Below are 13398 nucleotides of genomic sequence, written 5' to 3'. Positions count from 1 at the left end.
TACCGTTCTCGGGCAATGTGAGAAACTGCATCAAGATGTGAGGTCTGTGCCAAGTGAAGACAGCAGCAAAAGATGAGCGCAGGATGCTGCAATAAACTCGGCTCTTTTGTTAGGAAAAAGAAAATGAATAATTAGGTCAAGGCTTCTCTGTTGTGGTCCACAGGGAATAGAGACCTGTTGATTTTCTTTCATGACATCTAATCATGGACTAATTTAGACACAGCCTGCATTGCTTTGTTGAGTTTATTCATTCTGACCTCTTTTTGGCCTGATGAAATGCCAGCTTATTATGAAACAGTAGCTATTCAACAGTTATAGGCCTACGGCAATATGAGGATGCTCAATGTCTGAAACATTTCATTTTTATCTAGAATGTCAAAACAATAATAATAAAAAGGTCAGTATATCTACCTTTTAACTAATAGGTCATTAACCTACAGGGAAGCCTGTCAAACTGTATGACTGTTCCACAAACAAATTACTCAGTATGACCAATTAATCTTTAAAATACTGTATTATGTATTTAAAAACAAAACAAAAAACCCAGCTGTGATGCTCAGGATATTATCCTATTTCAGTAATGTGTAAAATGCTCATTTTGCTGTGGGATAGATGCTCAATTAATTAACCAATAGCTCTAACCAATGAGCTTCAGTCTCTGAGCAGGAAGATAAAATATTCTTTTCACGCTACATTTTATAAATATTAGCAGAGAGGCACTAATCACAGAAGTTTAGCCAGATTTTTGAACCCGTTCCAAAGTGCTGTGAAACCAGTTCAAACAAATCCTGCAGGAGTTTGCACAAACTACTCCCTCCCAAATTTTATTGTAAAGTTCTCTAAATTTTAGCTTTCAGTTACTACAGCAGTACATGATTGAGAGCACTCTAGTTCATGTAAGTCAAGTCGAGACTTGCAGTAACACAATGTGAACAAGGAACAGACACAACTACAAACTACGTGAGCAGAAGTGCCTGACTTCACGACTTCAACACAGGCTTAGTGATGTGGCACAGAGGTCTGGCCAGGTCCTCTTGGACCATGAGACATCGGGAGACCTCTGACCAGGCATGTAAGGGAAGCCTCCATTCACAAAGGCAGACGTTTCCATGCCAACAGGAGAGAGGCCTCCTTTCAAACAGGTTTTGTGCTGCACCTCTGCTGCAGTCTCAGAGAAGGACCGGTGGGCATTTGAGAGGAAATGAGTTGTGGGGGGCAGTGAAGAGATGCAATTGTGTTAAGGTGAGATGGAAAAGGACTGAACAAAATGCCCCACAGCCTGAAGGCATTCTGTGATGGGAAATTACAAAAGAAAGGCTAGACGGCTAAAATCACTTTTGTCACTTTTAAACGTATGAAGACACAGGAACATCGGTGGCTTTATCAATCTGTCAAAGTGACGGCATTCTGCCAGTCAGACAGCAGACCCACAATATTGGCAGAACAAGCCGCAGTACTCAAATAAATGTGTAGTATGAGTGAAATTTGACAATACTGTATAAACCATTACAGGGTTTAGGCTGTGTATTACAGCCCCAGCGGCCTGCCTAACCTTAGTTGACTCCCATAACGGGCTCAAGCATAGTGGGAGGTTTAGACACAATAGAAAAAAAAAAGGTTTAACAGCCAAGTAAGCTAATGTTTATTATTAACATGCTGCCATGAATATCTTTCCCATATTTTTTTTCAAAAGAAAAACAAATATTTAAAAAAATAAATAACTATACACAACACTAAAACCATTTTATCTGGTCAAATGACAGCCATCCACGTATGTCTACTAACTACCATTTTTCCCTTTCCCCCAGTGTTAATATATCCTAAATTTCTTATAGTATCATATTACCCTAACAGAACACTTCACTCTCATACTTCAGGCTTGCTTGTGGTTTTTAAAAGTAGAATGGGAGGCAGAGCCTTCAGGCCCGTCACCTCAGGAAACTGCTCCCAGTTTGGATTTATTACATACATACCCTCTTTACTTTCCAGATCAGACTCAATTTTCCTTTTTGATAAAGACTATAGTTAATGCTCGTTTAGGTGACCCTGAACTATCCCTTAATTATGCTGCTACAGGATTTCATGTGACGCACTAAGGACTACTATTCCACTCACCTCTTTTCATTCGTCATACATTTATATCCTCCTGAGAACTGAGGAAAAGAGATTCTTCCGATTTAACGTTTTGATTTCCTTCCTCTTTGTAGCTAAAAGAGACCACCCAAACGCATGAGATATCAATGGAAAGGATGTCCTCTATTTAGCAAAACAAAACTTAGTAGGGTAGCTCAAATAAGTCAAAATATATAGACCAAAAACATCCAAAAATGTCCATTGCACCGGCCATGAATGAATAGGCTGGTTCTCAGGAGGATATACCATTGCAGCATGTCATTATATTTGTGTCTTGTCTCTCCCTTAGTCTAGGTTTTGTCCTGTTCATCTGCCCCTACCCCTCCATGATCCTGGTTCTTCTGGGGATTTCTTCCTTTTAAAAAGGGAGGTTTTCCTTCCCACTATCATAAAGTCCTTGCTTATAGGGGGTTGATTGATTGTAGGGTCTTTACCTTTTAGCATAAAAGAATCACGAGACATCTGTTGATGTGATTTGGTGCTATGTAAATAAGCTGAATTGAAAAAGTTTCCTGGCAGATACTGCATTGTAGCAGAAATTTCATACCATGGAGGCTCTATGTTTCGCTAGTAACTCTGATCATTAGGAAAAACTACTTCTATATGTAGTGAGGCATTATAGATCCACATTTAGTAAAAGTTACTTACTGAAGGTTCAGGTCTTCAATAGGGACTTACAAACTGTGACTATGTGGCCCCTTGTGTGCCTGAAGTGACGTACATACGCCACGTCAATTAAAAAAAATATATAATATTGATGTGGAGATATTTTTTAAGTTTATAACAAATCTGTGAAGTTACAACTGTTACAATTATGTAAATCTGAGCAACTCTCACTTTCAAAAAGCTCGTGAAGAGATACTGCTGTAAATTCTCACCTGTGAACAAGCATACACATGCACTTTCATCAAAAAGTTCAGGGGGTATAGTGCATGTGTGAAAAGTGCTCATTTGTTTTTACGTAAAACTTGCTCCTCTAGTTTCAGCTCCAGCACGTAACCAGTACATAGATATCTAGTACGTAGCCATCAACGAGGTGTGAAAGCAGCTCACTGTTCAAGTTGTGCCTGATCAACGCTTCAAAGAAGAAATAAAGTATTCCTTCTCAGAGGACAAAGACAAAGAGATGCTATCTGTACTTTCATATCTTTGGCTTTTGACAATACGCTCTGCTGCAGTATAATTTTGGACCCTAATATATCCACTCTTGACTTTTGTCCCAGACTGCCACTTTCTTCTGTCCCTGCACTGTGTCACCTAGTGTTCAAACCACAGCCCACATCAAAGCAAAATGCCTGGGAGATTTCTCCCCATGTTCATTACCCAGCTCAGAGCTACATGGCACAGCACTGAATTATTAACGTACTCCTTGCGCCTCACAGATACTGAGCAAACGGGCCGTTTACAAGCACAGAATAAACCCATACTTTGCTCTTAAGGCTCCAGTAAATCCTCAGAGTAACAAACTGATAAAGCAAGCATTTAGAAGAGAGCATTTTTAAAAGGCACAAAACAGAAGATAGTATCACACTGCTAACGACAAAGTTACAGATGATGGAGGTATGCAATAAGCCGAGAAAGAGAATTCAAATATTATAAATATTACATTCTTCATGAGTATAGGAGGAAGACAAAATGTGCAGGAACGTCTGATAACGTAAGATAAGATAGCTAGGGAAGGTCTGAAGCTGTGAATTAGATACGTTTCATAGAAATTCTTAATAAAATGCTTTGTTGTCGTCGTCGTCGTCCCCCCCCACCCTCCACCCTATACTCCACCTGTGGGAAGAAAAGTCTAGCCCAGGCAGCAGACACGTATACAGAATTCTTCATATCAGGCCACAAAATTCAAATCACCAGAAATACCTCAATAACAGCTATTTTACTTTTCTGGTCTCATGTCTACTCACAACTACCAGTAACGCCCCCAACAACAATGCTAATTTTAAAACAAGGTAAGCCATCATTACAAAGAATTGCAGGTTCGCAAGCTGAGGAGAGGAAGCAGTGGAGATAAAGGCTCTAGTGTGTGTTGTAATGTCTGACCCTAATAACAATAATTGTGCCCTTTTTTCTTTATGTTGCTGTACTTTGTTGCCACAAAGGACCACTTGATGACTTTCTTAAGTTACCCTTCAAGAGATTTCCTTGAGAGGGGAGATCCTCTTGGAACTCCCCACAGAAAAGCCCCTTTAATGTCCTTTTTTCCCTCCTCGATAGCTCCTTCTCTCCCTCTACTAACTCACACACACAGTTTGGACTTGTAGAGCCCTAACCCTGTCTGCTATGAAGACAGCTTCATTTCCCTCCTCATTTCCCAGTTTACATACACAGCTGAATAGGTCTTTAAGTATGCAAACTACACAGCACCTCTCCACACGTTTGCTGCTGTCACCCCTTTCCCGTTTCCCTCTGTGGACTGCACCATTTAAACCCAATTTCTTTCAACCATCTGTCCCCTCTGCTCCAAAGCTGTCCATCTGTAGAAACCACGTTACCCTCTCAATTTGGTATATTAGACAACAAAGATTCAAGCAACACTTCCCACTTTTAAGCTTTCCTCCAAACATAAACAGTGGCTTGAACATCCGTTTACCACTTGAAAACAACCCCCACAGAATAACTGACTTGTACTCTCTCTCTCCATATGCAGGGAGTCTTAAAACTAGTCTTTGACCAGTAACCCTGAGTAGTAGCTTTGTTAGGAATAGCCAGCATATGGACACCAGTCTGATTCACTCACTGGTTACAAAATATGCATATATGTTTTTCCTCAGTTAAAGATATCAGATTGAATGTGGATTTACTAAGGTCAGTCTCCCCATATGCAACCTAAACAATGTCCACTATCTTCATGCTTTGCCAACACAAGTTTCAAAGACAGGAAATCTCACTGTCCATAAGAACAGTATTAGGAAAGCCCTGATGTCAGTAACACAGCAACAGTAAGGAGTGTGGGAATGTGAAGCTTTACGCAAACAATGTCCAGTATACCCTGTCATAATCTTTAAGGGCTTGCAGCACTGCCCAAACTGAACTCCCAAGTATTTTTTTAACCTAATTTTGTGTACCAGTTTCATTTTACTGCAGTATGAGAGGCTTTACCTTGTTTCTGTCATTTACCCTGTACTCATACCAGGTTACAGATTTCTAGTTTTAAAGAAGCTAAGCTCCCCCCCCCCTCCCTTCAACAACCTTGAATCTTGTTTAAAGCTAGAAGTTCTGCTGCTGGTGGTGGCAGAAAAGTTGCTAGTCCTGACCAGGGCAGTAGCAGCCCTCCAACACACACCAACAACCAAATCTGAGAAAAAAAAAAGAAAAGAAAAGAAAAAGAGAGATGCACAGAGGGGGGGGAAAACATACAGTTGGCAGTGAAGGCAGGTGGGAATATTGCTTGCTTCCCTCCCTCTCCCCAAACACAAGAACAACAAGAATCAAAACGAAGATAAAGAATTTGACCCTTGGAAACAATCGATAATGGAATGACTACATTCCTATCCTATCAATGCTGATCCATAATTTTGAGTAAATGTAAATTGAAAACATGCAGTTCTTGTCTTAAACACTTTCAGCCTATCCTTGAACGTGAATTCTCTGATCTTCACCAGCTTACACTGCCCTGCTGGAGGAGAGAGGAGAAAATAGAGCACATCCCCCCCAAACCAGCATACATTTAACTGAAGGGTTTAATAATGTTAATAATGTTCTCGTTGCAACCATTTTCAAAGGGGGTACATAATGGGCTGGCTCTAAAAAAACAAACCCCAGAGAGCAGCTTAGTTTGTACATATTAAAACAGCCTCTTCCAACACAGTTTCAGAAGCGCTGCCAAACAACAACCTGTTCAACGCAGTAAAAGACCAAATTAAAACTGTCTTTTCAAAACAACTACATCTGCCATTTCTATTCATCTGCTCCGCCGCCTGGCTTTTTACAGACAGCAGAGAGATGCGCTGCAGAAAAAGCCATAAAAATCTGAAATAATCTTGGAAAAATCTGAGCATTCATCACATGAGAATGCAGAGCCATCACACACTGGTATGATCAGACAGACAGCATCGAGTAAAGTGGTTGTATATGTCATGGGCGCTGAAAATAATTTTAAAACTCCAATGACTACTCACCTGACAAAAATGATCATGATATTGTTTTATTGCAATTAACTTTTTGCAATGCACAACAGCAAAACTGCAATTTATCACCTTTTTCAAACTGCTAATTATGTTAAACTTAGGCAATATCCGCTTTATCAAAACGTATAGTTATCCCACTTCAGTTTTGGGGGTTTTTTTGCTGCAAAAATCAACCCTGTCACTAAAACCTGCTATAAATGTTGCCATAAGACAGAATCAGTCTGATATTAGTCTGAGACTGAATAGCGGCTGTTGAAAAACCACATATCTGTTGCTGTCTACATAGACAGAAATCCAAATATCACATCTGCATTCTGCAACTTTCTGCAACTGTTCTACAGGAATACAGCCAGAACACAACCAGCTGGCAGCCAGTCAAATCAAGTCTCTTCAAGTTGTGCTCATTGACAAAGACTCAGATTAAAGGCAACATGCTTGCAATCTGTCTGCATTTATAAGTTAGATAGTAATTATTTGCAAACCTTTAACAACCTCTCAGAGTGAGCACAGTCAGTCCAAGTCAGACTGCAACTGTTTGCTGACCTGTGCAATCCCCTTGCGATCAAAAGTGGCTTTGAGTGTGCAACCCCTGAAGCTGTGGGCAACCATTTAGTTACCACAAATTGCCATCACTTGCAGAATGTGAAAAATTCAATACAGTCACCAGACAGCCACCACTTCTTCTGGTAAATGTATGGAGGTTGCCGTCCTGTCCTATTCCTACTAGTGTGACTGAGCTTGCTCTGAATTAGGAAATAACTTTGCCAAGCTAAATGCATCCAGTGTTGGATGGTTTATTAAATGTAAATTTGTTTTGCTAACCTTATTTCAGGATGTTGGTGCAAGAGATTCCCGGATTATTTCAATTTATTTAATAAAAGATCGATATTTGGTGTTCTTGTATTGATACTATATCGGCACAAAAAAAATATTGCAATACTATGCTGCATTGAGCCCCTCCCCCCTACTATTTAGGGAGATCTATTAACTGTCAGTCATTTTACAAACTTAAATGTTAAACATTCGTTGGCTTCAACTTCTAAATATGAGGATTTGTTGGGTTTTGGGTTGGGTTTTTTTTCCCCCTCTTCAGGCTTATGCAAGAGTAAATGACCTTATCTTTGTGTTTTGGACAGTTGATCGGACAACAGGACACAGCAAGAGCAATTCTCAGAAACAGATTGGCTAATCAAGAAAATAACATCCAGATTTGTTCATAATGACAATACAGGCTATTTGTAATCTGATCATAATCAGTAATCCTATGGGTTCAGAAAGCCTTCATCTTCTATACAATAAATGTTTGCAGGCACTTAAAGGAAACTGAACAGGTACAAAAAATTAAATAAAATATTGTCCTTAACAGATCTCTGATCGTCAATCTTGGGCATGCGTACATAGGTCACTTTAATATGACACCAAGTTAAGCCAGTACTAACAAATGAGACCCATTTTTGACTTCCATTTCTAATGATTAATCAACACCAGTGCTGAGAAAAAGAACACCATCAATTTTTGATCAAACACAGGCAGATTTCCAGCTGCTGGCTGATCAGACCGTTTCATCTGTTATGTACAACCCAAAGCACATTTTTAACCAGCAATCAATACAACAGCACTGAAATAAATGCTCCCTTTATGAAGCTTCTGGTGCTCAGCTTTTGTTGACACTCTTCCAGAGAAATGTTGTATCCACTTTTTTTTTTCTTTTAAAGAGAAAGCTGTAAATTATGTAATTTGGCAACTAAATGATAAAGTATTCTATCAGCAGTGTGTCCACACTTCTGCAGTCAGACTCAGTATGGCAAAAGATATGCAACAGTGCTGCTGCACTTTTGTAATCAATGTGGTGCTTTATACTGCACAGATTACACAAGTATGTGTGTGCAAAGCATCACTCTTAGAATAGCAGCGTAACAAATATAGAAGAGAAGTGACAGAAGATTCATTCAAATGGACTGGCTGACATCTGTGCATCTTAACCAAAGTTGGTCATCTGACCTGACCTCACGACTCCCTCCCAAACTGAAATTAACATGAGCTGCACAATTTTATCCAAACTGACAAAACAGCACAAGAGAAAGACGCAGCATGGTTAAATAAGAGAGAATTGAATCTGAAACCATTTCATGGTACGCTTCAGTACTGCACTTCTGTTGTTTAAGAGAAATATGTAATGAATGTACACCCATTTGGGTTTGGCTATCGTTGCACATGAGGGGTTGTGGTCAAGTCTGAGTTTAAACTTGATGCACTCCAGTTTTACACAGCGGAGTAGAAATCTGGGTAGTTCCAAGTTCATGTTTGACTCGAGTTACATTGCATTTAATCAACTATACAAAACAACACAACTATGGTAAAAACAATGTAATTAAGGCTTACATGATGAAACACAAGTAAAGGTCTCAAAAGCATAATGAAGAACTGAAAATAATCTGTATTGTTGGGCTGGTTTGTGCTTTGCTGTTGGTACTCTGTTACAACTGAAACAATTGGATGTCAGAGACACAAAGACAAGCCTGTCCACCACAGGAGAGTAAACATTAAGGCACCAGTAAAAAGAAATGGCCATACAGTTTTAGATCAACAACTTTCTAAAAACGTCTGAACAAAAGAGGAACATAATATTCATAAAGGCTTGCAAGACTGTTGCATTAGGCAGCATTTACAGCATGTTAGGCGACTAACTGAATAAGGGATGTGGACTGTGCATCAAGCTGTCAGCTCAGTGTTGGTTTAACTAAATCTGCCTCCTGTGACAAAACAATTTCAAGTCCTGTGATTTGCAAAAAATCAGAGCACAGCCGCAGCAACCTTAAAAGTCTTAAATCTCTCAGCTGTCAACATCCCATGAATTCAGTCCTCTGTTCCCCGAGATAAAGTCTGGATTTGGATAACTTTATAAAATTAACAGAACTAAGTGACCTTTGCAGTGGCTCTATAAACGTTTTTTAAATAGAAACCCTTGAACAGATGAAGAAATAGGAGCTGCCATACTAAACAGCATTTTTCTACTACACTTGGTGCTTTTGTGTTCCTTTGCTTTCTCTTTTATATGTGAATAGTGTGGCAAAGTTGCCTCTGGTGTGTTTAAGCTGCCTGGCAGTTGCCCAGGAGGAGTGGAGTCTGTGCAGCTATGTGTTTCATGGCATGTCTCAAACTGTTCATACAGGTTTGCAATCTATAATTTGACCATCCTGACGTCCATACTTTAGATTCATCGTTTGTTCTGCTCTGCACACAGACATCATCTTGCTCTTCCTGTGGCTTCTTCCCGGTACATGACTTTCTTTAGGACGTTTCCTTTTTCTCATCGAGGGTTTAAGAACAGAAAGTTGTATGCTGTACATCAAAAACCTCGAGGAAAATCAGTTACTTGTTAAAGATGTAGACTGACCCAGTTACGGCAAAGTAAAGTTAAAGACCCCCAGTTATCGGGTCAATGCGTGCACGGGCATTAAAGTCCTCGCACTCTGCAGCTGTTGACTCAGTTTGTTTAAAAAGCCCAGCGCTGGCCGGAGAGGCAGCCGAAGCAGGCAACAAACTTCAACCCGTGCAGCGCATTCAGCTACACGAAGCTAAATCTGCTAACTTAAACTTCAACTCTGAGCGCTACCGAGCTCCACATCAACACAAGCTGGCTAACGTTAGCACTGCTAATAGCTAGCGACTGCGTTAGCAGGCTAATGCTAGGCCCTTTTCCCCACCGGTCCACCGCTGCAATATCCCCCAGCTGCGGCGCTGTACTTTGTAATTCGCATTGTTTTTATTTACCTGGGAAATGTGGCGATGGACACAAGTAGCAGGACTTTCCAGCGCTTCCTCCCGGTCCGGTATCCACAGCGGGGTATCCTTTGAGGCTTGAAGAAGCTAACGCTTGGAGGTAAACGCTCCTTCTTGGGTCTCCCAGCAGCAGCAGTCACTGCACCTGACCAACCGAGGCTAGCACGCTAGCACGACCTGCTAACTAGCCTCTACAAGCCAAGTTCGTGTACTGTTAACTGGCTAGTCAAACACTGCTAACGCTAGCTGCTCTGCCAAACTGACCAGTGCACTGCTCGACCCGCTGACTATGTGCTCTTACACGGTGATTTACGATCATTACAAGAGGCAGAATAAATCCACGGAGCCCATACAGCGCGTCAGTAGTAAAAGATTTGCCGTCCGCAAGCTCCTCAACAGGGGCCAGATCTGCTCCTCTCCTGGCTCTCCACCGACTGGAGAGAAGGGCTGTCGCAACTTGATGATGGCACGTTTTTGTTTGCTCCTGTGCGCGCTTACGTGCGATATACGTCCATGTGAAAAATAAATAAAGTAGGTTAATTCTTATAAATGCAACCAATGGCTGATCAAGTCTTACGAATTGGTTCGTTTTGCGTTAAATGTTAAAATTCCACATTTTATTTTGAAAATCACAAAACTAACTGACAAATTTGTGGAGACAATTATAGAGACATTTATTTATGGAGACAAATGAGATTTGTGTTTTGTTTTTTGTTTTTTAAAGTAGAAAGTAAAAAAAGTAGTTGATTGGGATTTTATTTCGAAATATTCCCAAAATATGCCCCTGGAGTTTATTTCTCCCTCTCTGCAGTACTTTTAGTATTACGTTATTATTTTTATTTTGACAAGGCTTCTAAGAGGGGTTTGTGAAAGCATTTATATTATGGCCCTAAACCCGACTTTAGCAACTTTAGAGCCAATACAACATGCATCGATACGGAGAAAACGTAGATACACATGTGACGTGCGTGACGTGCAGACCTTCCTGGGGTGGGGGGTGTCCTGTAAGGCTCAAGCAGCAGTTCTTCCTTTTATGACCTTTTCCTGTGCCTAACGGAGCTGGGCCCCTGGTGAATGTGAGACACACCAGATAAGCCATCAGATTAACTTCACCTCGTTTTTCTTTTCTTTGTCTTGTCATCTTCTCCTTATTATTTATATGACAATTAATATTAGAATTATCATTTTTGTTGTTAATGGTCGTGATGACCATTCCCAGGTCTAAGCCTATGGCTAGAATATAGAAACGTATTTGCCCCATTCCCGATTACTTGTTTTTTTTATATATTTGTCACGTTTCAGATCATCAAACAAAATTTTATATTAGACAGAGTAAACAGAGTAAATACAAAATGCAGTTTTTAAATGATGATTTCATTTATTAAGGGAAAAGGCTATCCAAAGCAACCTGGAGCTGTGTGAAAAAGTAATTGTCCTCTTCTTGTTAAATCATGAATGTGATTCACCGTGATTCACCATTCATTTATTTGAAAAGTTGATTTCAGTTTCGGTAGCCACACTCAGGTGTGGTTACTGCCAGATCTGTTAGGTAATCACTTAAATAGCACTTCGCTCTCACTCTGCTGGCTTATTTGTTGTCCCTAGAGTATTTAAAAGTAGAATGGGAAGCAGAGCCTTCAGTTTTCAGGCCCCTCTTCTGTGGAACCAGCTTCCAGTTTGGATTCGGGAGACAGACACTATCTCTACTTTTAAGATTAGGCTTAAAACTTTCCTTTTTGGTAAAGCATATAGTTAGGGCTGGACCAGGTGACCCTGAATCCTCCCTTAGTTATGCTGCAATAGACGTAGGCTGCCGGGGATTCCCATGATGCATTGAGTTTTTCCTTTGCAGTCACCTTTCTCACTCACTATGTGTTAATAGAGCTCTCTGCATTGAATCATACCTGTTATTAATCTCTGTCTCTCTTCCACAGCATGTCTTTATCCCGTTTTCCTTCTCTCACCCCAACCGGTCGCACCAGATGGCCCCGCCCCTCCCTGAGCCTGGTTCTGCTGGAGGTTTCTTCCTGTTAAAAGGGAGTTTTTCCTTCCCACTGTCGCCAAGGTGCTTGCTCATAGGGGGTCATATGATTGTTGGGTTTTCTCTGAATATATTATTGTGCGATCTACTGTACAATATAAAGCGCCTTGAGGCGACTGTTGTTGTGATTTGGCGCTATATCAATAAAATTGAATTGAACTGAATTGAAATCAAGCCTGATAGACAAAATGAAGCAGGCCAAAAAACCTCAAAAGGCAACACATCATACCACAATCTAAAGAAACTCAAGAACAGCTAAGAAACAAAATCATTGATATCTATCAAAGTTGTTTATAAGGCTTTGGGATTCCTGTGAAGCACAGTGAGCCATCACCACAAACGCAGAAAACTTGGAACAGTGGTGAACCTTCCTAGGAGTGACCAGCCTACCAAAATAACTCCAAAACGCGTTGATGACTCATCCAGGAGGTCACAGAAGAACCCAGAACAACATTTAAAGGACTGCATGCCTCACTCATCTCAGTTAAGGTTAGAGGTCATGATTCCACTGAAAGAAAGAGACTGGGCAAAAATAGCATCCATGGGTCAAGGAGAAAACCAGTGCTGACTAAATGCATCCTGATGATCCCCAAGACTTCTGGGAAAATATTCTGTGCACTGATGAGACAAAAGTTTATTTTTGAAAGATAAGTCCCATTACATCTGCATAAAGCTCAGCACAGTATTTCATTAAAAAAAAAAAAACCCACCATAGCAACAGTAAAACATGGTGGTGGTAGTGCAATGGTCTAGGGCTGCTTTGCTGCTTTAGGACCTGAAAGACTTGCTATAATTGATTGAATCATTCTGCTCTCTACCAGAAACTCCTGAAGGAGAGTGTCTGGCCATCAGTTCATGCCCCCTCAAGAGGACAATGATCAGAAACACAACAATAAGTCCACCTCTGAATGGCTCAAAAAAACTTAAAAACAAAAATGGGGTTTAACCTAGTTAAAGCTGGTACCTTAAAAAGTCTATGTTGGAAAACCCCCTCAATGTGGTGAAAATACTTGATGTGAATGACTCATTGGCAGTTATCACAAACATTTGATTGCAGCTCTTATTTTTTTTCCACATAGGTCAAGGAAGGTTTAGGTAATTTTTTCACTTAATAAATTAAATCATCATTCTTTTTTATATGAATACATGAATGATTTAATTAGGTCTCCCTCTGCTGCTGGAGTGCTGGGACCTGGTTCAATCTGGGTGACCTTTGGGGGAGGGGCTTTGATGTCTTGTGAGTTACACAAGACATCAAAGTTACTTAGCTGCTTATAAACAGGGTCCCTCCTCTAGCTCACACCCCCA

The 13398-nt window shown here is 40.4% G+C and overlaps 1 protein-coding gene across 1 annotated transcript in view; it reads right to left on the bottom strand.

Moving 5' to 3' along the window:
* fbxw7 (F-box and WD repeat domain containing 7) overlaps positions 1–10507 on the bottom strand; it is a 124381-nt gene extending 113874 nt beyond the window's left edge. The window contains exon 1 of the mRNA XM_031756965.2: positions 10041–10507. The gene's annotated coding sequence lies outside the window, so the exon portion shown is untranslated. The remainder of the gene's footprint in view (positions 1–10040) is intronic.
* Between the last annotated feature and the right edge of the window lie 2891 nt (positions 10508–13398).

The sequence above is a fragment of the Oreochromis aureus genome, linkage group 6 (assembly GCF_013358895.1).
Source record: "Oreochromis aureus strain Israel breed Guangdong linkage group 6, ZZ_aureus, whole genome shotgun sequence".
NCBI classification, from domain to species: Eukaryota; Metazoa; Chordata; class Actinopteri; order Cichliformes; family Cichlidae; genus Oreochromis; species Oreochromis aureus.
Note: the sequence above shows the minus strand (reverse complement) of the source record. Positions and strands in the feature narration are given on the sequence as shown.